The sequence below is a fragment of the Apteryx rowi genome, unplaced genomic scaffold, assembly GCF_003343035.1.
Source record: "Apteryx rowi isolate R43461 unplaced genomic scaffold, aptRow1 scaffold_311, whole genome shotgun sequence".
In the NCBI taxonomy this organism is placed as follows: Eukaryota; Metazoa; Chordata; class Aves; order Apterygiformes; family Apterygidae; genus Apteryx; species Apteryx rowi.
In genome coordinates this window covers 914,724-937,611 of record NW_020449542.1, presented here as the reverse complement: position 1 = coordinate 937,611, position 22,888 = coordinate 914,724, and the positions used below count along the sequence as shown (strand labels likewise).

General features: G+C 39.6%; 1 protein-coding gene and 1 long non-coding RNA gene across 4 annotated transcripts in view; both read right to left on the bottom strand.

The window, feature by feature from the left end:
- Positions 1-22,888, bottom strand: part of PSPC1 (paraspeckle component 1) — a 592,911-nt gene that overhangs the window by 18,281 nt on the left and 551,742 nt on the right. The window lies entirely within an intron of this gene.
- Positions 12,700-22,759, bottom strand: LOC112968352. Of its 2 annotated transcripts, XR_003254334.1 has the most exons (4): positions 22,692-22,759; positions 22,003-22,069; positions 21,504-21,622; positions 12,700-14,226 (listed from the first exon to the last, which is right to left on the bottom strand). It is a non-coding gene; the product is annotated as an uncharacterized LOC112968352 (long non-coding RNA). The 2 variants fall into 2 exon arrangements; XR_003254333.1 differs by lacking the exon at positions 22,692-22,759 and having other exon boundaries at positions 22,003-22,168.

The following is a 22,888-nucleotide window of genomic DNA, read 5'->3' as shown; positions in this document are numbered from 1 at the left end:
AGCGCTACGGGCTGCCCGCGCCCGTGAGGGGAGGGCGGCGGCGGCGGGCGCTCCCGTGAGGGGTGTCCGGGGCCCTGAGGCGCGCGGCCCGCCAGGCGGCCGCGGTGCTGCCCGCAGTGCCGCTCGCGCGTAACGGCCTCTCCAACGGCGCCGCCGAGGTCGCGCGGGTCGAGCTGTGAGTGCGCGGGGTCCCTAGTAGGAACGGTTGAGCGGCGAGGCTGCCGTGAAAAAACTCGGGAAACTCTTTACTCCTGTTAAGCGAGGAAAAGGCGAGCTCTAAAACCTCTTAGGTTAACCCCTGGTGAAATATTAAAACTGAGAAGTGAGTTCTAAGGGCATATGAGAAAAGAAAATGTCAGTAATGCCAAAGCCGGGTGCTGTGCAGTGGAAAGCGCTGACCCTGTCCCCCTTGCAGAGAGGAGCAGAGCTGGACCCTCACTCCTCTTTCATCACTCAGGTGGGGGAAAGAAAAACAGTGCAGGGTGGGATCACACATTTCTCTTCATATACATATTTTTGTGTATATATTTTCATTTTCTCACATACAATCTCAGTGGGGATGGAGAAGAAAACAATAGCAAGGAGAACTCCTCTGCAGGAAAGAGAGGCCGAGGCAGCCCCAGCCCCCTCTGTGCTTTGGCAGTTTATTTGTGATTGCAAGAAAGCAAAGGTGCTCCCTGCTCAGGGACAGCAGAGCTCAGTGCAAAGGGATCCACTTGAGCTACCAACTCTGAGTCATGCTACTGCTATTAATACACCTCACCCTCTGGCTGTCTGATAAAGAAGGAAAGGTTGGGGGAAGAACTGAAAGGAATTTCCAATTAAAGCTGCTTCAAAAAGAATAATAACATTTTAGGATGAATCGGGGGTGGGGAGAGGGGGAAGACAAGGAGAGTAGCCTGGCAAACCACCAGAAATAATCTAGGGAATCTATGGGAGCCTCATTGATTAATTCTTTTTAAAGTTGTTTGAACAAAATGTAAAGAATGCTCCCATAAACTAGATGCACTGCATAATGCAATCTATGACAGAAATTATATTGAACTATATAATCTGAGTTTAATTGTCTCTTCTAGAGGCATTTAATGAGTTTAATCTATGATGATTTTATGCATTTTATTGTATATTTCAAACAGGCATTTCTCTCACAGTCATCACAGAACATGAACCTCTCAGTCTATTAAATATATTCACTTTCCTTCCACAGGCTAAAATTTCTTTTACAGCTTTGTTTATGCCATTTTGTTCCAATGAAGAAGTTAACAAGTGGTTAATTTTTCCATCTCTGTGCTGTCATTGCTCACCTTTGAGATCATCCCAGTTTAAACCAGAATGTTTTGCAGTACATTGAACCTCTAAAGTGTCTTAGAGCTTCTGCAGATACACAATTCCATTGATCTGCCCTCATTAGTTCGAAACATACCCTTCCCCATTCTGATGGCTTTTTCCTGTAGGGCAAAGCAAGACCCAAGGGGAATGAAAAAACACACTTCCAAAGATAACCAGACCCTACTCCATTCAAGGATCTAAAGGGAAGAACTTCAAATCAGACAAAACACTGTCTATGATTCAATGCAGAGCACAGATTTTACCTTAGCTGACTGAATTACAGACTGGCTTTGCTTCCAAAACAGTCAACTGCAAACTGGCTTTGGTATAGAATTGTTGCACTAGGTAATGGTTTCTTTACAAGTGTTGACAGAAAGTGGAATAAAGTTCCTTTTCATTTGTTAACTACTATCATCTTAGGATATGCTTTATCTCTTATCCTGTTACATGAAGAATACTATTCGTCAAAAAAAAGTCAAGGTAAATAATAGTCTTATCTACCTTGTCAACAGTATAATATGTTTTTCTTCTCACTTTGCTTCCTTAACAAGGTGCAAGATTGCAGTTTGTCTGATAAAATGGGCAGTAAAAACAAAAGTGCAGTTAGAGATTAGCCATGAAACCGAAACTACAGAAGGAACTACAGCTGATAAAGTAAGCTTTCAGGTATGCATATCAGCTTAAATTACACAGTTCTTTAAGAGGTAGGTTATAAAATTAATGATAAGAATACTGTAACTGAAAGATATAAAAGTTTGCTTTCCAATAGGAATGCCAAATTACAGCTCTTCATTAAAAAAGTAGATTTTGAACCTTCTTTACCCTATTTGAGGAATGAATCCTAGAATCACATCTAACAGTAAAAATTTTAGGCCAATGCATTGCTTTTTTTTCAGTGTGCCTGCATAGACATAAAGCATTGGTAAGTGAAGATGCAGTTGTGTGCTATACTTTTATTAAAGCTAACTACATTCAAGTGCAATCCAAGGGGCAGTTAATTGACAAGGCATTTTGGAAAGGAGAACTGAAAATAAATCACTTGGAGGAATTTCCCTTTTTGGGGGTGGGGGGGTGGGGGCGCTGTTAAATGGTATGCAACACATCTTTATCCTGTAATTTAATTAAGATTTTTGCCATCAGCTAGGATGGAAATGTAGTTCTGTCTATACTCTGCCACTAACATGAAAAGTTATACATGGACTTAGTCTTTGCAAGCCTGGAACCTAGACACTCTTTCTGGGAATATTTATGCACATGACTCAATATACATGTTCATTTATTAATATGTTTACAGAAGCAGACCTCACATCATCTAAAGTTATTGCAGGATAATTTTAGGCTATTACTAATTGTATGGTCTAAACCCAAACTGTTTATTCTTTTGTTGGCATTTGAATAACAATCATAAAATATGTTACCTTAATGACATTAATCTTATTTCTGTTTCCAACAAGGATGTTAGATTGCCTTTAAAAGACTTTGCTAGAAACAAATGGAATTCAAAGAATCTTGTGGTCATTAGATGAATCCAATCTGTAGATATTTCAAATATTTGCTGAAATTACAATAAATGTTTTAGGTAATAGTTGATTTTTATGTTGGTTATTAAATTTGTTTGTAGTTTAATATTAAATGTATTTCCAAGCGTAATTCCCAAAAGTATTTTCAGGCATTATTAAAATACCAGATTTCAGTAAAAATATAAGGGTTCCAGCAGCAACACCAGCCATTCCAAGTTGCATTTATTGAGTGCAAATACATGGTCTCAGCTTTGAGCAAGTTCAAAAAGGCAAAATATGGTATGACTCTGGGAAGGATTAGTCCTTTTCCTTTTTGAAATATCATAGGTGTGTGAAGCTCATTTTGATGTTCTTCAGTTCAATTAATAGCACCTCCACAAACCTTCATTACTGTTTGCCTCAGCTCCCGGAAAGTTGTTAGGGAGTCCAGTTCAAGGTTTCTTCAGCTGGATATAGCCCTGCATGAGCAATGCAACCAGGGAGGGCAGCCCCAACCTGCAAAAAGCTGCAGGAAGAAGGATTCTCCCTCCTCTTGAGGAAGAAATGGAAAGTAGAAAGGATAAATGAGGACCCCAAAGTGTGATCAAGAAGTCCAAAAACAGCAGTCAGATAATCTACTACTGAACTGCTGTGTTGGCAGCTGGCTAGGTGTCAGGCAGTTTTACTTTGGTTTTAACCTAGCTAAAGAGGCTTAGACATTAACATTCACACTGCAACTTGGCTGGCCAGCAGCCATCTTCACAGCTGAAGATCAGCAAGGTTGTTTGCAGCAAAGTTTTGTTTTATGGCCAAGTGAAGTCATGTTGGAAGTGAGAGATTTAAGGAAAATGTTGGTTCTCTTGTTCCTACCAGAAGCAGAAGCATTATACTGGCTTGGGCCTGGGAGAGGGGGTAGCAATCTGAGACATGGAGTAGACCTAAGGTTTTATCACTGACCCTTCTCTCACATATGATTGTTCTCTTCCAATGGCATATCTTTATTCTTCTCCTAGGTATTTGGTCTCTGCTGCTACAAGAGCTGTCCCAGAGTGGTGTCAATCTGTCTCAGGGTCAAATTTGGATACATTTTCTGCTCAAGACTGAAAGCAGTAAAATCATTTGTGGAGGAGTGTTTATTTAATAAAATGTCAAATATGGATCTTATTTCATTTTAAATGAATCTCAATACTATATCTTTGTGATAACAATTTAATAATAATTTAATTTCCACACACAAAATATGGATTACCCAGTCTTTATGTTCCATCTATTATTTCCTCTGTTGTCATTTTATGATTTTTTTGTAACTGTTGGTAATTGCACAAAAGGTAAGCTAACAAATTAAGATGCTTTGCAGTTAAGGTTGGGGCAGCTGTCTGATTTCCTGTATCCCAGATGGGACATATCTGCTCATGTCGCTGCTCTTGTGTCATTTCACCCAGACATGCCTTCATTGATATGTAAGGTTGTTGTCATTTAACAGCTGACACTTAGCTGCAGTTCCTGCTTCTGGCCACTTAACATTTTTATCTCATTCATAGTTATAATTATTATGACAAGTGCAAGTTGTTCCATAGTGACAGCACTGTTGCTGTTTTAGTGACAGTTTAACTATAATATGGCTGTAGCTAGATCATGTCCATAGCACTGAAAATTAAAGCCACTGGTTTACAAACATGGTAATTCTGAGGGCATTCACTTCAGCTAGATAATTTTAAGCATTTATAAGGAAATAAAATAGGAGGAAAGGGGAAAGTGAGAATTAAAGTTACTAATTCAGACAACTTTTTTTGATGAAACTATTTCTATGGGTAAAAAAAAGAATATGGTTACCAAGGAACTGGATGCAGGTATTCCAGAGACTGAAAAATATATACAGTGCTTAGAGCCAAAGCAAATGTTTTTCTCTTAAGGCACATGTATTAGAATAAACTGTTCTGAGATACAGCCATAGAACTTTGTGAATAAAATCATATTAAAACATACAGGATTTTTACTAGGAATCAGTCAGTGAAGTATTTCACTGAAGCATTTTTAGGTCCAGACCCCTCCTAATTTTACTCCAATAATTGCTTCCTTATTAACAAGCAGAAATAAGCAGGGTTATAAAAGGAGTGTTACAACTTTACAGCCAAAATATATTCTTAAGACTTTGTGTCATTTCCATGTTCTACCAAAATGGGTGTGCCAGACCTCAAAACAGAAGTCCACCTTTCCCCTCAACTCTTTCAAGTAGAGTCTTTAAAACTGGCATTTCCTGGAATGTTTATATATATTAAGAGAAAAAGAGAGATAGAGTGAAAAGTTGAGGTAGACTGTACATTTTTGATGGCATGCCAGTAGCATCCCCCAAAGTGGAAAAATGCCTGCAGAACCAAAGGAAATATACTCTATCACCTCTTTAAAGGTGATACATCTCCACAACAATCTTACCACCCACTTTAATTAAGAAAACGTTTTATTAGGAAAAAAAACAGACATTTTTGTCAAGTTTTGTCCAAGTTGTTCCCAGCTAAACCATGATCCTTGATCATGAAACTTTGCTGAAAAGGAGGGGAAAAAAAGTCCCAGCATGAACTTTCTATAAAGAAGCAGAGATTTAATCCAATTCCTCTCTTATTGTAAATTTTCTACCTCCATTGAAATTAATGACATACTTCAGAGTTAATCGGCTAGTACATAGCAAAAAGTAGTAAGTCAGCAAGATATTCAGGACTTCTGAAAGAATTTAAAACAGAAAGGCTCAGCTGCTACTAGCAAAAGCATCTGTCATTAAAACTAGTTACAACTCTATTGCTGAAGGGAATATCCCAATGGATTTCTTTTCTTCACCTCACAAAAATAGCAAGGAATAAATCAAGACACTTCTTTTGCAGAAGCTAGATTAATCTCAAGGCTTTATTATTACCACAGCTACAAACAATCCAATTTTGAGTCTGGAAGATAATTTAACCTTAAGAGAGCACGTGCTTATGCACCAGTTATTATGTTGCAATTTAATGTTATCAGAACAAATCATTGCTGATTAAAGTTCAGCAAAGAGAAACAAAAGGAAGGAAAGCAAGAATGGTAAGCTAATGGTAGGATACTAAAAACTTCAGTATGCTGATTCTCAAAGTATATTTTTAAAAGCTGCTCCTTTTTAATTTCACCATGTGTAAAGATGGACTGAAAGATTTAGAGGTATTTATTTGCTTTAAAATTTTTTTTTAATTCAGACTTTGACTATCCTTGAGGAATGCTGACAGTTGAAGAACCAGGTGGATTAGGATATTGCAAGAGTTTTAAAGCAATGAAATATGATTAAGTTGAAATAGGAAACTAGTTTTATTTAGTTGTTAATGACTTTCTACTACAAGGCATTCATGAAGTTCAGAGGTGAACAGAAAGTGAAAAGGTGGCACAGGACAGATTTGGTAATTCAGATGCTGCTTACATTGAAACTACAAGCACCTCCATGAAACGAGATTGCCTGAAGTTGAGTATCCTTGGAAACTGAGTCATATGACTGACTTTGTTTAGCCGTAATTCTTTCCTGTGCTGAGGCAAACCTGTGTGGCGCTTCCTGGTGTGGATTCTCTGCTGTGTAAGAAGTTTTGACATCATTCAGTCAACCCTCCCCACAGCTGGGGGCACCTCACTTGTCTTTTTCTTCTTTATTGCTGGCAATTTATGTGAAACCTGTAGGATATTAATTTTTTCCAAGGCCCCTAATCTTGTTGCATTTGGTTGAAGTTGGCTAATAGGCTAAAAATTATCAGGCAGACTCACAGAGGCAGCTAGTCTGATGACAAAAGCTAAGCTAAAAATATTTATAAAACTATATAGTCTACTATGAAGGCAGAAGTGCAATCCAAGTCATTTACCATGTTAAACAATGAACAATTTTTTCTATAACCTGAACTAGTGTTCTTTTAGTAATATCTGTAGATAATATATTTTAAAGTCAGACATTTGACAATAAATGCTACTCACGGACTATGCAGAAACCATCAGGTTTGGTTGTTATTTTTTCCATCTGAATGTTAAAATTTTTTCTTATGTTCTTGAGTTGATGGATATTAGAGTAGTTTGAACATCTGTCTTTGCTGCACGTGTATGCTATACCTCAGATGTTCATCTTCAACAGTTCAACAACACGAGATGAAGTTTTCATCCTGCTAAGACCTCTGTTTTGGTCATTTTGTGTTTCTTTTTTAAAAAGCACATACTTACCTGTTTCTTGCCTTCCTCCTTGCTCCCACTGAAATGATCAAGAGGAGGGTTACCCTGGTTACCCTGCTGATCATCAGTTTCTTCTACATGGAACCAATCAAAACTACTGAGGCTTTGCATGGAGATAGAGGTTTGGCAGCTTGAAGGACTGCCCTTTCTTGCTTCTTTACATCATTTCCTAACATGTAAATATAGTTTTCCTCATCAATTCAGATGAGCCCTACACATTCCATTTCTACTGTCAATCTACAAGATTCAGGGAATTTTCTTAGCATTGATGTACAGGGAGCACAACAGCAAATGAGGTTTACACAAGATAGAGAAGGGAAAAATGAATTACATCTTGTCCATTATATCTTAAAAATACTATTTCCCCAAAAAAGACAGAGCTGTCAATGTAGGCAGTACAGTATGTGGCTATGATCAACAAAATGTTTGAGATTCATATATGTACAAATCACACAACCTTAGCTGAAATAGTGTGTAACTGATCATTGCAGTCTAAAAGACTACAGAAGTAGGAGGCATTTGGAGATAGTGAAAGAGCATGAAAAAAAAAAAAGGCATCTAATTGAATAGGAGATTTTTGCCTAAGAAATGAAATAAATAGGAAGAGATTCAAACAGGCAAGTCTGGAGCTTAGCAGAAAAAAGGCAGCCCTTTCCTAGGCACCACAGAGGAATGGGAAGTCAAGAGGGGGCAAGTTTTCTGTTGGCATCTGGTGGATAGAAAAGGAGCTGAACAGAAATCAGCAGGCTTGAAACACATTCTGTTGGTAGGTTATGCTGTTATATTTCACACCACAAGGAAATCAACCACTAAGAAAAATCATGTCACAAAGTTGAAGCAATGGTGTAATTACAAGAATGTGTGAAAAGCCTGGGCAAACTAAAGAGGCATAAATGTGTTTGGAGTTAGCAGTCACCCTAATCTAAACCCATCACTTTCAGCCCAGGGATGCCGAGGTCCTAGAAAGGGAATGGAAAGCTCTGTAAAAATTTTTCCTTGGGCAACAAGGATTATTTGTATCTTTATATGCTGTGATGCTCCTAATGAAAACACAAAATCACTAACAAGTGGCTAACAAAAAGAAACAGCCAGCAGGATTGTTAGTAGAAAAGGACAGCGAGTGACTGGAAGCTCAAACAAATTACACAGTGATACTTTGCTATGCAGTAACCTAAATTGAGTTAGGTAGTCAATTCACTGGACTTGATACCAATTACATGCCAATAAAGTATTACCTAAGGAGATAAGTAGCTGTCACCTGCCCTAAAAAGTCAGAGGACAACTTTAAATTATTAGTACTGTACTTTGGGGAAAGTGTGGTTGCTATCCCATTTCCCTTCCTTTACTTCTCTCCTTCCAAAGTCTTGCTCTGTTAAACAATTTGATTTGCTATTTGTAAATGGGAGGTATGGTACTGTTTAGGTCACTTTTTAATAAATATTTCCTAGAAATTCTGGGTCAAGATCTAGCAAAACAGTTGCAAGCATAAAAATAGAATAGAAAGCACGGTTCATGAGCTTGGAATTCTCTTAGTTTTGTAGTACAAGAAAGGGCAGACTGTATGCAACAGTTGGCAAACAGTGTATTTGAAACTGAGAGTTGTCTTTTAATCAAATAACAAAATAGACTGTGAAAGTCACTGCTCCAGGATGCCACTGAAGTCAAAATACACAGCAAGTTTCAAAGAGGGAATACAACATTCTTTTGTACTGAATTTACTAATTTCTGGATATTCTTGCTATTTATTTAAGAGGTATTGAGAGGAAAAAAAACAGCTTGAAACAAAAAGTTTAAACAAGTTAGAAATCAGGATGAACTCCCCATCACCCCAATTCTGTCTAAAATATTTCTGGGTTTGTTTTGTTTTTGCATCTTCTGAGAAGCACTGGGAATTGACAAGTTAGATATATGCAACTGGCCTAAATGAATGTGATAGAGCATGGCAAGTTATATGCTCCAAAGAGCTCAACTTTTTTTTTAGAAATATAACTAGGTTTAGCCCACAGAGAGAGCATGTCTGTGATCAAACTATATATGCCCTGAGGAAAAACAGGAAAGAATCTCTAAGGTTTAATTTTGTAAAGCAAAGTTTCAAAGATACTACTGAAGAGCAGGTAATTGCTCCAAACTCTCTCTCTTTCTGAAAGGTCAGTTTTTTTAGTTCACTTCAGGAGAATGTAAGAAATATAAGTTATACAACTGTTCAGAAAATCCTTTGTTTCTGTAGAAAGGCAGTTCTTCTAGACAGCTTAGACTTTTGGGAAATTTATGCAGAGAGAAGTTTCAAGAGTTTGAGAGGTTTTTTACAGCTGTTAGGGCTCAGAAAACCTTGTTAGGGCTCAGAAAATCTTATTCCCAAATGAAATAGACCTTGAAAATGTTGGTTTAGGTTTGTGCTTATAGCTCTGCTTAGTTATTAATATTTCTAACTCACTAATGCAATTGCTAACTGTTAAGATCCACAAAAGTGCTACCATTCTTTGTGGACATGTCTGTCATGGTTCCATGCAAGATTCTTTAAAGTTCACTGTACTTAAAAGACTGTTTTTAGTATTCATCCTCCCATATATACAAAATATGACAGCCAAAGTCCTACTATACAGCTGCATACAGAAGAACAGAATTCAGTTTTTAATGTAGCTTGCTTATTGTTCAATAGCAGTCTAGTCACACTACTACTACAAATGGTAGCGGGGCAGACTAACAAATTTTTGCTTTAGTGTCTTTTTCATTAGTAGGATTACACCTGAAACACCATAGTCTGCTAGATATAGTATAGACACTGTAAAATACAGCAAAGAAGGCTGTATTATTAAGGTGTTTTTAAAAGCAAAACAAAAACACACCCAAAGTCTGCATAGTACTTTTAATCTAGATATTGTGAGCAAAAATAACAGGTGTTGCATTGTCACCTGCACTGAGATGCAGACCCATGCAGTATTCGCTTCTTCACTTTGCCACATGGACATAAGCTAACTCATTTCACTTTTTCTGTTCAAAGTGGGTTTTAAATGGTAGAATACCTCTACTTTAGTCTCTACTAGAGCTCAGGCCCCTAAGTTACTACTGCAGTTGCATAGCTGAGAACTGCTGCTGAAATTTCTTCATCAAGACAAGAGCCTTCAGAGTAATTTTATATAAAAAGGTTCAGGCCTTCTTCAAGATGTTAGTATAACCAGATGTCATTTGTTTCTCATCATTTTTTCAAAAACTCTGACAGAGATTTTTAATTGCTGACATTTTTCTTCATCAGTTTAAGACACCGGACCTCCTGATTTATATCAAAATATATTCAGAAATCAGTTACAAAAATATTTTTGTAGTACCTAACATAAGCTATTACTTGAAGGCTCATTACATTCTATCACAATACAGTTAAAATAGACAGTGAGGTTAAACTCTCACAAGACCTATAAGTCTCACAAGCAGTCTTAATCATTTTAGTCATGTACTCAAAGAACAGCTCATATGCATTTTGATTTGCAGAACTGGCAATATAGATTCTTCCAGATTCAGTGAAATCTAAACCACTGAACTGGCATTTTTCTTCTTCTTCCTGTACAGTGGGCAAAGACACTAACAAATCTGTGGGACAAGAAGGACAAACAATTCAGCAAATCAAGCAAAGATGGAGTACAACATATTTTTTACCCTAAATTAAGATGGGACTATTCTACTTCTTTGCACAAGAGGTCAAAGCTCTAGCAAAAGATTGAGAAGAGAACACAGGATTTCCTTCAGAAAATTTTCTTGCAAAACAGAGCAAGATGCACTTGAAACACTATTCAGTGGAGAAGAATGGTGGGTAATTTTGGTCTCATCTGTGCTCTGAAGGAGTATATCTCAGTTGCCTTTTGATGGATGCTCCACACTCTTCCTCTAGAACAGATTCACTCTGTCAGACAAAAACACAGCTGCGCAACCTCTGGCCACCCTCTAGAGCATGGGAGTCTGAGAGCGAGCAAGCACACCCCAGAGAGCAGTTCACAGTAAATATGGTTCACTGCTTTGAGTATGCTGAGCCAGGCTGTCCATGGGTTGCCTCTCAGCATTTCTGCAGTTGTCAGACAGACTGCTTGAGAAGCCCACATCTGCATGAGAGACAGGCAGACCTTGACACAGGTTGTGCTTCACTGCTTACGGATGGTACAGTTACAACTGCTAACTCCTGTTCTACTTCTATCAAAATAAAATCCACTAAAATGAAAGCGTGGCATTCTATCTTCTTTTGCTTGAATATAAGTATTTTTGCTTCAGTAACATTTGATTATTTTTGTAATAATACAGACATAAAAATCTGAGCATTTTTGCTTCAGTTGTTATGTGATGACATCTTGGTTTTCCATGCAGTGGGATTAGTCTTTTGAAAAAAATTGTTCATGTGTTTATTTGGAGTGCCAGAGACTTTAGTCTTTCCAAACACACCCTCTAAACTACTAACCTAGCATGGAAACAAATAAATAAATAAAATAAACAAAATGAAACATAATAAATATACATTCCTAATAAAAATTTCTAATAAAAATATATATTCCTAATAAAAGGAAACAAATAAATAAAAGGAACCCAATTAATTAGATTGAATTTGTTGTCTCAGCTAACAAATGGCAAAGGCTCTTTAGACAAGCTGGTCTGAGATTACAATAATAGTGCTGACTCAGGAACTGCCCCCTTCCCACAAAAAAATAGTAATTTCTGAAAAAGCATTTACTTCTCCATTATGTAACTGAATAGTTCAAGTTCCTTTCATCTTAGTAAGACAGCAGTCTATCAAAAAAGCTATCAAGCGCAACAAACACCAATGCTAAAAATCTCAACTGCAGCCAGGTCAGTGAGACCAGGACTTTACAAAAAAACTCTAAAAGACATTTGTTTTTAAGGGGATTACTGAAAGAAGTATCAGACTTAATTGCATAGGCCATAAACACTGTAGCTATAAATTAATTTATCTGTGCTTGTACAACGCCTCTGCACAGTGATGGCTAGCCAAGTTCTGTGCTGATGTAACGTGGCAGGAATCAGTCACTAGCATCGCAGCTGTGCCAGTTTAAAACAACGAATTTGGCCTGTTTTAGGATTTGAATGCTGCATGATTCTGTTACCAGCACTCTGTACAAAAACCAGAAGCGTATAAAAAAGTAATAGGCTAGAGTGCTGCCTCAGCAGTTTGTGACCACAATGGTACTGCTGTGGCTCACTAACTTCAGTGTTGTGCCAGTAGTTTGGCAAAGAGCCCTATGAGCAGTGCAAGGGAGACCTACTATATGATATGTATACACCAACACAGTGTTCTGCCTTGAAATAAGAGCTGACCAGCAAAGCCAGTGCAATACATTGGAAGCATTGTTTTACTGCTGTTTTACTGCTGAGATTGCTGAACAGTCACAAAAATTGCTGCTGCTGTTGCTGCTGCTGCGGTGTTTCAGCAGGACGTGACCTGCTGCAGGAGATGATCACACACTGTGTCTGCTTGGTGAACAGCAGCAGCTCATGTAAATGTGAAGGAACTAGAAATATCAGATGAGTTCTCTCCAAGCAACTGTTTCCAGCAGCTAAATTATTGCCAGCTAAACTAGTGCAATTTAAAATGAAATAGAACTTCAACACCAGTCACGGTGCACTGTCAGATGCACTAAATCCACACAAAGACTAGTCCTTGGGAGCAGAGCAGGCTCTTTGGCTCCTCTCCCTTGGCCCCCAGCAGCCTGCACCACCCACTGGTGCTTAGGGCCTTCGGTCACTTTGTTCACTTCCTGTGCTGAAAGGCTCTTGACTGCACAGGGCAATCTGGGATTATGAAGGAGCACAGGCTACATCTCAACTGTTTTAAGTGATGCCAAGAAAAAAAGGGGCTTGGGTAAAGCCCAAATGAGCCAAGCACAGAATTGCCAAACCCAGGCTTTCAAAAATCAGTTCCCAGAAAGTCATGAGACTGGCATTAAAAGAAAAACATGAGATTTTAGTAGTAGTTTGGGATTCTCTTTACTTCCTTCTGGTGTTCTTATATTCAGGTTTCTCTGCAAACATGGGAAAGAGAACTTCTCGTTTGTTTTTACATTTTAGATTCTTAGCTGATTGCCTGATTTTTAAATGGGGGAAAGAAGGCTTTGATTAAAATACTTTAAAAGTTACAATAGTTAGCAGCATTGAAAACAGCACTATTCACATTCCAGATATGATATACATGCTCCTAGGGTATCAGAGAGAAGGATCATTGTTTCTAATTCCAGTTACATTGTTGGAGGAAACGCATAACTGACAAGCTTATTATAAACTATATTCCCATGCAATCCCAAATGCGCAGGTACTTACTGATAAGCCTATGGCTGGTTTTGTAATTTCTTTTATATTACTAACACAAAATAGATAAGATCATTCACATGCATAAATGTTTGCAGCATCAAACCTTTGCCCTTTTCCACAAGAACATCCTAACCTACAGGTATGGATGTATTTAATTTAGAAAGGCTTATGTACATCTTAGGAAACAGAACCCTTGTGTTGCTTTCTACAGTGATTAGCATTTTTATTTTCAGTCATACCAGTTATGACTTCCAACGACTGTGAACAATAGCAACAAAACTTGTTTATAGTTTTTGACCAGAAAACATTTTTGACATATATACATTTTATTACTTCAGTTTCTCAAGAGTTCTTCCCATTCCCATTTTTATTCTATGTAGTCATTAGAAATCTCTCCATTTCCTACTTTTGGATTTAAAAATGAGGTGAAAACTTTTGCATCCCTTCATTACTAGTATGTGTGGTGTGTTCAGTGCTGTGAGCAAAATAAAGCCCTAACTTGCTGCGCCTCCTGGTGGACACACAAACCTCCTTAAAAGCCCAAAGCCTTAAAACACTACCATTGTACATCGGACTTTCTCTAAGCATCTTATACTAAAATCTTTCTCATCTGTTACTGAGTTGCTTCTCATTACAAACTAATAGGCTATCATTAAAAATAAATGCATTCCTCCCTAGAGGGCTATGTGAGGATGTATTTTTCAAAGGTCAGTAAAGAACAGCATACAGAACCTCATACATCATTCACTCTGCTTGCTACTGACAGGGTGGCAAGACTTGCAGCATCTACAGCAACCAACCTCCTTGCTTAATGTAGACATTTTTCTTACTCTTTGCTGCATATATTTTTATGAGAGAACTGTAAAGACACCTGCAAAGAGAATAAAAATGTATTATTGATAATTATAACAGTATTATCTAGAGAAGAGTAGTGGGCACCAAAAGGTAACAGGAATGAGCATGGGGCTCTAATTCATTCTCAACATGAATCTTGTGCAGTCTGAAAATGACTTTCTTGTTTAAGTAGAACCTCTAATTAATGTCTTGATCAGGAGTTGTGACACTGGTAGTAGTGAAACAGATGGCCCCAGCCCAAATTAATTAGGGAAGGTGTGTTGGATTTTGGTCCTCAAAGTTCTCAAGTCTTGTCCTCCAGCAAAAGCTTCACTGCTGCCACTTCAAGGTGTCATTATATGCATGAAAATTAGGAAGGAATTAGACCAAATAAATGTCCATTTTGTGTTAGACCAAAGGTCCCTCAAGCCCAGTATTTTGTCTCCAACAACTGTGAAAGTGGACCCCTGGGAAAGAATGTAGGAATGGAGCAAGCATACACTTTCCCAGAATACCTTCCCACTTTCCAACAACTTGCAGATCAAGGATTTCAGACATGAGTTAGACACGGTGTTTTTGTATTTAATAGCTTGAAATGGATTTCTCTTTCATTAACTTGTTCAGTTGTATCTTGAACTTACTTAAAGATCCCCTACTAAAGGAGACAAATTTTTGCTATGGAAATATAGCTATAATTCTATGATGGCAAATTGTGGGTTGTTTTAAAAATTGCACATTAAACTGTCTACTGTAGTTTTCCAACTTATCACAGGAAGGAGCTGTTGCTATGAAATGTTACGAATAACAAAAAATAGAAGAATTTTAGGAATTCAAAAGAGTAAGAAAAGTTTTCCAGCAATGAACTTGCATATTTTTCCTATTTTAAAAGTATCAAGATTTTAAGACAACTAACTTTAAAATCCCCTGCTCAGAGATCAAAATTCTTACAAAGATTTTGCAGTCTTGTACATAGAACAGAATCAGAGCTTTGAAGCAATGAATTATTAACAGTTTAGCAGAATCCCATGGCAATAATTAACCTTCCTGTCATAAGACAGACCCACCTCCTCAGCTTTCCTCTCTGAGTGGATAATACTGCTCTCTGGCTTATTCCCAGAGCTCCACCTCTTTGAATGACAAAAGTCTAAATATTTCTGTGTTTACCACTGTCTTTCAGGTACTATAGTGAAACCAGCAAAGACAAAGCAATTACAAACAAAACACTCTCCTGCCCTGCTGCACTGCAGTTATCAGATCTTCACTGACAAACAGCCTGAAGTTCCCAAATCACTTTAACAGCAAAATTGCTTAGCCTGTAAACAGATTTTGATGGTACTCAAATTACCTACCTTTTATAGAAAGGTTTACAAACTACATTAATTCTCAAAATAAAAACAACCTTCTCATGAACATTTTCCTATCCATTAACACCTCACTGGTAAATGAGGACTCCGTTATATTTCTGCCTTGTTTCAAGCACGGATTACTTCAGACCTCACTGCTCCAAAGTCCTGTGCTCCTGGGCCAAAGGTGAAAACACAGCACCCAGCCTGTGTCCCACTATGTTACAAGCTGAATCTCTGCCAGTTGTTGACCGACTGGAGCTTTCTATGGTCAATGACTACATTTTTATTGCCAGCAGATGGTAAGTTTGGTTGCTTAAAATTAGATCGAGTTCTCAGGTACTGAACTGCCAGGGCCAGGTGGAAAGAAAGAACTTGGTCATTTATGTGGTCTCAAAATTAGAACAAGCAGGTTGAGGGAAAGCCATAGTTTTGAGAAACAAACATTAGAAAATATCAGTAGCTCACATGACCACTCCTGCCCCCAAACACACGTGATTGCCAAGATGAAATAATGCAGCCCTCTGCTCTCCTGTCTTTCTTGTGAAGGCTTAGTTGCACTGAACAATCTCTTGTAATCAAAGAGCAACTATAGCCAGAGGACTGAACTGAAGTAGTCATGCCAGAAATCAGAGGAGTAATCCTACAATATCACAGATCACTCTAGTTCAGACCAGAGGCCTTGGATGAGATGGTTCTGCTCCCACACAGGCTAACAGCAGACAATCACAAAAGGAAAGCCCCTCATGGAGTATGGATGTTTTCCCTTCTCTGGATCCTCCTGAGTATTTCAGCTGAATAATTTCCCTCAGTCTTGCTTCCAAGAAAGTCCAAGTTAAAACACATGTTCATACAGAACTTTGATAATGTCCAAGAAGAAGCTAATCATACACAGAAGTCTGATTACTTTGTGTTTTTGTTATTTTTAAATTTTCTTTTAAAAAGCTAGATTCAGATTTTGGAAATACACATTCATGACATGTCTCTTGTAGATACAAACCCAGGAGTCACAGAGGTCATCTTTAATAACTTAGAGAGATTATCTGACTGATAATTTATATACATTCATAAAGCTTTTATCACCCTGAACCCTGGAATTTTATGATAGATAGAAGAATAATATATGATAGCATGGCTCAACAGCATAAAACAATCTAAATGAGGTCTGCTGCTCTCCCTGGATATGTTTTCTKGTTTGTATAACAGGGCAGTGAGCTGACTGATGGAACTAATATGGCTGGAAACCGCTTGCTTTCTTCTTCTTCTTCTCTTTTTTTTTTTTTTTTTTGCTAGGTTAGTTTTTGCATAGATCACCATCACCTCCATGAATCCACTCCACATCTAGCTACATGGCCCCATGAATACTAGCATAGCAAAATGGAGAGAGCGCGTGGGGAACTGGGCCGAAGGAGGACCATATCAGCTTCATCCTAGATTCCTATAAACTGTCATAGGACTACACCCCATGGTCTCACTGACACAGCTGGGGACAGAAGATTGTGCAAATACATGTGTATTATCTCACTGAAATTGTTTGCCATCTAGTGGCTTGTTGGCCTGTTACACATACAAACTTAGAAAAACAGTCAAAACTTGGAGAACATAATTATAAAAACATTTGCACTACATCTGTTTCCCAATGTGCAAGAACCTATACAAACACAAAGGAAAGATGCAATCTACACCCCAAAGGGTTTATCATTAGGATGAATATGACATGGAGACAAGCAATGTAAATTTGCAAACAGACCTATGTGAGATTCAAAGAGATGTTAGGTACAGATTGTTCAGAGTTTTTCTCTCCTTCACTCGCTATTTTACATCCAGGTGTCCTAACCTAACTGCTCCATCATCACTGCTTTTCTTCAACTTTTCCCATACAAAAGCATAGGTTATTTATAAATTATGAAGGAACTATGTAATAGGGGTCTCTGTTTGTGTGCCTGTGTTAGGGAGCAGCAAGGACTGTCTGCTCCCCAAGGGAAGGTGAGCCGGGAGCCAAGTGCAAAAACAAGGCAGGTGGAGCAGTCACCTCAAGCACAAGGAGCCAGGATGCGGAGTGACAAGTCAGGGTCAGGATCAGGTCCAGAGACACTGATCACAGTCAGGCACAGTCCAGTGATGACCCAGAAAGTCCGTAGCAACGAGGCAGGTCCATGATCAAGCCAGAAAGCCAAGCCAGCAGATCCGGGTCAGGATCAGGTGCAGACATACCTGCTGCACAGCTGCAAAGTAGCACAGGTAGGTAAAAGCTGGTGTTGATGGCCTCAGCCTAAAAGCTTTTCCCCAGGAAAAGGAGGGGCTGGGCCTTGCTTTTAGCCTTTTAAAAGGGAAGGAGCTGACCTTGGGTGCAGATGGCTAAACTCCTTAACTCACCAACTAAACTTCTAGAAAGCAGCTGTGATGCACTCATGGACCTGGCAGTCTCAGAGGTGGGAACAGGGCTATGGTACAGGCTGAACATGGTAACAAAGTAAAGTTGATTAATGGAAATGGCCTTATTCATGAAAATGATACATGAATGAAAATCCCACATACAAGGAGATGGAAGCAAAGTTCAAAGAGCTTACTGTGTTCAGCTTGGGGGAACCAAGAATTCTTATTGTTATCTATGGGTTCATTAATGAAAAGCAAGAGGGGACATCTGGTTTATTAACTGATCACAAAATGATTTTGGGACACTAATTTGATGTCTAGACAAAAGGAAATTAAATATAATCCTAGGATGTATCATGCTATGTGTTTCCATTAGAGACACTGTACAAGACCTGAAGTAATAGTACTAGTCCTGTAGTTTTTAGACTAGCAGTAGTCTAGATAAACTAGTCTAGTAGTCTAGTCATTTTTAATAAGGATTAATTCAAACTAGCATGTGCACAAAAGACTCAATAGGATAATCAGGAGAATAGTAAGAGCTTCCTATCTTATGAAAGGAGGCTAATAACAAGGGAGACTAAAACAAAAGAGCTGAGAGTGGATATAACAAACTATGGATGAACATCAGAAAAGGACAAAAACTATTTACACTCATGGACAGCATTAGTCAAGGACAAATCAGTAAAAATCAGTCTATACTTAAAAATTAAATTAATAAATAAATTAATTAGAAATTAGTAAATAAATAGGCTCTCTGCCCTTCCAAGGTGTGAAGTTTTAGGATTGCGTTTCAGTGGGATTAGTACAGGAGAGAAAACCTTATGAAACAGATAAATACTTCCACATTTAGTTACTTGAATTGCATATGGCAGCAGAGGTTCAGATGGTCCCTTTCAGATATATTTCCTACATTAATCATTAATTTATGACAAGCATCTTTCTGGTTAAAGTCAGACTAGATTATCTGATGCACTCTTTTGGCTTTACAATTTAGAAACCCAGATAAACCTGTATGTAGCTAGTTATATACTACCATACAAGTATGTATATGTGATCCTATACTGCAGCGATAATGCTCAAATAAACACATACTACATGGCCACATTCTCTGGTGTTGCAAAGTGAAACCTAATGAAACAGAGCTCTGTGTGGATGAGGAGATACCAATACAGGCATACCTTGTTTTATTGCGCTTCGCTTTATTGCGCTTCGCAGATACTGTGTTTTTTACAAATAGAAGGTTTGTGGCAACCCTGCATCAAGCAAGTCTATTGGCGCCATTTTTCCAACAGCATGTGCTCACTTTGTGTCTCTGTGTCACATTTTGGTAATTCTCGCAGTATTTCAAACTTTTTCATTATTATTATATCTGTTATGATGATCTGTGATAAGTGATCTTTGATGTTACTATTGTAATTGTTTTGGGGCACCATGAACTGTGCCCATAGAAGACGGTGAACTTAACCAATAAACGTGTGTGTTCTGACTGCTCCACCGACCAGCCGTTCCCCTGTCTCTCTCCCTCTCCTCAGGCCTCCCTATTCCCTGAGACACAACAATATTGAAATTAGGGCAATTAATAACCCTACAATGACCTCTAAGTGTTCAAGTGAAAGGAAGAGTCACACATTTCTCACTTTACATCAAAAGCTAGAAATGATGAAACTTAGTGAGGAAGGCATGTTGAAAGCTGAGACAGGCCGAAAGCGAGGCCTCTTGCGCCAAACAGCTAGCCAAATTGTGAATGCAAAGGAAAAGTCCTTGAAGGAAATTAAAAGTGCTGCTCCAGTGAACACATGAATAATAAGAAAGCAAAGCAGCCTTATTGCTGATATGGAGAAATTTTTAGTGGTCTGGATAGAAGATCAAACCAGCCACAACAGTCCCTTAAGCCAAAGCCTCATCCAGAGCAAGGCCCTAACTCTCTTTAATTCTGTGAAGGCTGAGAGAGGTGAGGAAGCTGCGGAAGAAAAGTTTGAAGCTAGCAAAGGTTGGTTCATGAGGTTTCAGGAAAGAAGCTGTCTCCATAACATAAAAGTGCAAGGTGAAGCAGCAAGTGCTGATGTAGAAGCTGCAGCAAGTTATCCAGAAGATCTAGCTAAGAGAATTGAGGAAGGCGGCTACACTAAACGACAGATTTTCAATGTAGATGAAACAGCCTTATATTGGAAGAAGAGGCCATCTAGGACTTTCATAGCTAGAGAGAAGTCAATGCCTGGCTTCAAAGCTTCAAAGGACAGGCTGACAGCAGAGAACTAGAACTGACAGCAGAGAACCAGAATTAGAAGTGGAATCTGAAGATGTGACTGAATTGCTGCAATCTCATGATAAAACTTTAACAGATGAGGAGCTGCTTCTTATGGATGAGCAAAGAAAGTGGTTTCCTGAGATGGAATCTACTCCTGGTGAAGATGCTGTGAACATTGTTGAAATGACAACAAAGGATTTAGAATATCACATAAACTTAGCTGATAAAACAGCGGCAGGGTTTGAGAGGATTGACTCCAATTTTGAAAGAAGTTCTATTGTGGGTAAAATGCTATCAAACAGCATCACGTGCTACAGAGAAATCCTTCATGAAAGGCAGAGTCAATCAATGCGGCAAACTTCATTGCTGTCTTATTTTAAGAAATTGCCACAAGCACCCCAACCTTCAGCAACCACCACCCTGATCAGTTAGCAGCCATCAACATCAAGGCAAGACCCTCCACCAGCAAAAAGATTACGACTCACTGAAGGCTCAGATGATGGTTAGCATTTTTTAGCAATAAAATATTTCTTAATTAAGGTATGTACATTGTTTTTTTAGACATAATGCTATTGCACACTTAATAGACTACAGTATAGTGTAAGCATAACTTTTATATGCACTGGGAAACCAAAAAATTTGTGTGACTCGCTTTATTGCGATATTTGCTTTATTGCGGTGGTCTGGAACCGAACCCGCAATATCTCTGAGGTGTGCCTGTATACTAGCTAAGCATCCAGCCCTCAGACTATTTATTTCAGTGACTGCTCTATGATATATTCAAGTGAGTATGTTAACTTCATTCTTATTAACTTATGATTGAATAAACACATTTAGTGCATTGATTTTAGTTACATTTAACACATGCAACTCTATAAACAGTATATTGGAACAAATGAAATTATTTTGCTAGTAATCAAAATAAAACAGGTGGAGATTCTGCCTGTACTACACAGTGGCAACCCTGCTGATTTCAGTTACTGAAGCCTCTGTGATAAATAAAGTTTTTAAAGAAACGCCCAGAAAAAAATGGTCAGTCTCAAGCAATTTGAAATTTAGAGATACTTTGTATCCAGATAATTTTAATAAATTTAAAACCCTGTGCTAAGTCTAGACAGGGAGACCAATAAATCTGCCTGTATGGAAAGAATATTGGATTGTAAAGGATGATGAGAAACAAATTTCAGGTGAGGGATATATACAGAGCAAGTGTTATAAAAGCTACTTTGACATAGCAACAATTGAAATAATGTTTAAAACAGAAGATTCAGATTATGCAAAATCTTACGTTGGCCCTCTTTGTAATAGGTAAAGGGATTTTGTCCAGTGATACAGAATCTAACTTACCTAGTTAGAGGGTAGGAGCTATGAACATAAAGCAGAGAATGCTGGCACATGTAGGTCACTTGGTTTACAGACGAACACTCTGGAGGCTCTTGACATTCCCACCACAACCTTCTCCCGTGCTTAAAGAAAATACACCAGTGTAAGCGAGCTATCTCCCTCCTTGACCTTACTCTGCAGCAACAAAAATACACTCCTGAAATCATAAGGCATGAGGAGCAATCTTGTCTACCTCATCAAGATCAGGGGTAAACAATTTCCTCCTTGCTCCCCATTTATTTTCACTATTTGAATAAATTATTTAAAAGTAAATCCTGCATTTCTTCCTCATTCACACATCACTCTCCGGTCTAAGCGGGATGGGTGTAGGGGATCTATGTAACCATGTAATCAAAACCTGTATAGCAAAGCATACATTGCAGAGCCAAATTAAGTTTACGTGTACCATCTGTGATGGCTCAGGAAATCTCAAAATTTCCTGATATTATTCACTTATGCTCACCTCTTGTTAAAACCTCCAGTGGCACTGCTGTCCCTTGGCTGATGCCTGGGTCTTACAGGCTGGCTTTCTGCCAGAAGAAATGGTAACAAGGATGGGGGCACGTCTCGGTGCCCTGCCCGGACAGCCCACGGGCGTGCAGCACACACACCTGCGCTAACGTTACCTGCCCGGAGCCAACAACCCCAGAGCTTCACGGGCCAGGCTGCAGAGAAGCGTCCTTCGGGCTGGGTGAGGACTCCCTGCAGGCACTCTGTGGCGTTTTTGGGGCCCCTGCCCGTGAAGGGCCAGTGTGCCCCGAGGGTGCGCAGGCCGCTTGGCCCCTGCGTCAGGCACGGCCGCCACCACGACATCCCTTAGGGGCCCAGCGGGGAGGGCTGCAAGGCCCTCTGGGCCCCACGGACCGCCTCAGCCCGGAGAAAGGGGCTAGGGCCTCAGTTTGGGGATCACGGAGCTTTAACCGGGCTACGTTGTGATCTGGGGGAGCAACAGGGAGGCTCAGAGGGAGGCGGCGGGGACGGACAGCGGATCCGGGGCAGCAGCATGGCCCCTCAGGGCCGCGCCGCCCTACGCACCTTCCGTAACGCCGCGTCCCTGCCCGCAGCACAGCGCTGCGCACTTTGCGTAACCGCCGCCCTCCCCTTCGCGCGGACACGCCGCGGCCGAACCCGCGCGCCTCGCCGACCCGTCACCTCGCACCGCCGCCAGAAGGGGCGGGGACTGCGCTGCGTAGACGGCGTAGCGGCTCCGAGAATCGCCGCAGCTTGCGCCGGAGGAGTAAGCGGTGGGACTTTGCCCCCGCCCCCCGCTGCAGCGCGCGGCGCGAGGGCACCGCCGCGCCCCTCCCCCCGCCGCCATGGCTGCCCCGGGGCCCCTGCGGCTCCTGCGG